Source organism: Maniola jurtina, chromosome 22, assembly GCF_905333055.1.
Source record: "Maniola jurtina chromosome 22, ilManJurt1.1, whole genome shotgun sequence".
In the NCBI taxonomy this organism is placed as follows: Eukaryota; Metazoa; Arthropoda; class Insecta; order Lepidoptera; family Nymphalidae; genus Maniola; species Maniola jurtina.
The window spans coordinates 5,963,632-5,966,595 of record NC_060050.1 but is presented as its reverse complement, the minus strand read 5'-3'; the positions used below and the strand labels follow the sequence as shown (position 1 = coordinate 5,966,595).

Below are 2,964 nucleotides of genomic sequence, written 5' to 3'. Positions count from 1 at the left end.
TACTCACATTGACGATCATTTTACTTTATAGGATCATGGCTCTACTAGAGTCTAGACAAAAACATAAAAATTGGATATTCTATATAACTAGTCATAGTTAAATGAAAAAATTATCTAAAAATGATTTTTTATCATGTAACTACCTACTTAGTTACTTTTTTACTAGTTACTTTTTTTCGAGGATTTTGATAAATACTTAAATAAACAATAAATAAGTTAAGTAGTTACGAGTTTGTGTTTGTCTTTCCCTATAAAAAATAAGTTAATTTGTTAGCATAATTTTAGCTTTGTACCTAACTATTTAGTACAGCAGCTAGCAGGATCTTCAATTAAAATCTGGTCACACTGTTGATAGCTGTCAACGTCATCTTTCATCTTAATTTTCCTGACGCATTTTCCATTTTCATCTACTTGTCGCGAAATTTAAATAACAAAAGCTCAAAGCTCGAATCAAAACTGAAAATTAAACTTTAAAGTCCTGATAAATATTCTTATTCGTTATTACAAAACATTTGTGCATAGCGGAGTTTTAAATCTTTAAATGCCTAATGATAATATACTGAACTTAACAAATTAACATCACGAAAACTAAGCGAAAATAACCACACAAACGTTTTTCCACTAAAATGACTTATAAAAAAGTTACACATGTACTTTTCGACCTCGACGGCCTCTTAATCGGTATTTGAGCTTATGCTATGATATGAATTCTTTCTTGTATATGTACGTACCCCTAATATTACATAATTCCAAATAGTTTTCCGTTTTCGTTTCAGATTCAGAGAGATTATACACTGAAGCTTTTGAAAGAGTATGTGCAAAATACGGGAAAGCTTTCACGTGGGAGATCAAATCTTCAATACTGGGGTTTCAGGGGCACGAGTGTGCTTCTAAAATAATAAATTTGTTAGACTTGCCACTTACAAAGGAGGAATTTATGGGTGAATGCCAAAAAGTATATGAAATCGTGTTTCAATATGTGAATTTAATGCCAGGTACATTTCTATCTTATCTACCTACCTAGACGTTAGCTTAGATATAGCTGTCCATTTTACTACCTACTCTGCTATGTTCTTAGTGTATTTCTTTAAAATAATAATCCCATCAAACATTTTGTACCAGGAGCACATAGGCTAGTGGAGCATCTGTACAACAAAAAAGTGCCTATAGCAATGGCAACTAGTTCCAGCCAAGAAAGTGTCGACATGAAGATGCAACACCACCAGGCCTTTTTGAAGTACTTCCACCATCTCACTATGGGGTCCTCTGACCCAGAAGTGACTAGGGGTAAACCTGACCCAGCTATATTTCTTGTCTGCGCATCTAGGTTTCCTGATAAACCAAAACCAGAAGATGTAAGTAAAGCTAAAAAAACAAATAACTACATACTTAACATAAAAGTGCAGAATGTATAGTGTTACAAATCAAAAATAGAGAATGCAATAGCTGAATGATGTGTTTTTAGAAATTTGTTACAGTCTCATAACAATTATGTTCAGTACTTCATTTTAAGTAGATTGATTCTTTTGAAAAATGTGTCTGTACCAACTGATTACTTAAAAAAAACAATTTGATAGTATAAAAAATATGAAAAATCAACTTAGGGTAGATTCACATTGGCAGTAAATTGAAGGGAATCATGCAGAGAAAAGAAAAAATTTTTTTTTTTCTCATTTCTTTGCTTTGATTTGCTGTCAGTGTGAATCAACTCATAGTCTACCATTATTATTATTAAACCAATTATTGCACTGGCTACAATTTTTTTAAATTAATATGTTTTATGAACTTCTGTTTTCAGTGTCTAGTATTCGAAGATGCAGTAGGTAAATGGAGTTAAGGCTGCATGTGCAGCAAACATGCAAGTGGTTGCTGTTCCTGACCCTCGAATTGACATAGAACTATTGAAAAATGCCACATTAGTACTTAACTCTTTAGAGGAATTCAAGCCAGAGCTGTTTGGCCTTCCAGCGTATGATTAAAAATGTATTTATTTTTTAAGTAAGTAGGTATAGATAGCCCAGTTTAGTACTATGTCATGAAAGATGAAAAATATGTAGTCATAATGCCCGGAAACTATGCATTAGCAATGTCTGGACTCTGGCATTCTGTACTTATCTTATATTTTAAGAGCTAGTTACCGCTTGTTAAAATGTAAGTCACTCATGAAATGCTAAAGCTCAGGGCATTCTTTTTTCGCATCTTCTGCATCTTTCGAATATATTTCTAAGTTAACTGACTGAATAATTTGGCTACTACTAGATACATACTATGAACATTGCACAATGAATATTAAGTTCAGTTTCAGTGCACTTTTAAGTTAAGATCATTTTAGAATAGTTGCGCTAGTAATAAACAAAGCCTTTTGGAAACTTAATGTAATTGTTGAAACATTTGCTTATTTACAAGAAATTATAATTACATACCTACTAAGGATGGGACAGAGTGACAATAAGAATAAAATGATTTATTGACTTTTTAACTATTTTATAAAAAAATGAAACATTACACAATTAAATAACTATGTGAATATGTGAGCAATTGATTTACAGAGTTGTGTGATACAATTTTATGTTGTGAAGTCAAAGGATTATCAATTTTACAATCATGAAATGGAGGTGTTCTTATTGTAATTGAACTTTAATTGAAATAATATAGGTACGTAAACATGCATATATACCTACCTATTGTGGATTAAAATAATGATAGATAGGTATTTATTTAAGTGAGTTGATGACAAAATAATAATAATTGTTATGTTCCTTTATAGCATTTTATCATTATTACAATTATTTAAATAATGTTTTGTATTTCTACATATTGTCGTAGTTTTTTAATTTTAATGCTTACCTTTAATGCTTTAAAAGTTATTTAAGTTATTATCTATAGTTTTACATCCTGAAAATATTTTTTTAACTGAATGATTTTAAAAATAGGTAAGTAGGAATGTAGTGAATAATTTGATAC

General features: G+C 30.4%; 1 pseudogene; it reads left to right on the top strand.

Annotated features, from left to right (window-relative positions):
• Positions 1 to 280: 280 nt before the first annotated feature.
• LOC123876635 lies at positions 281 to 2,731 on the top strand (annotated as a pseudogene).
• Positions 2,732 to 2,964: the final 233 nt, after the last annotated feature.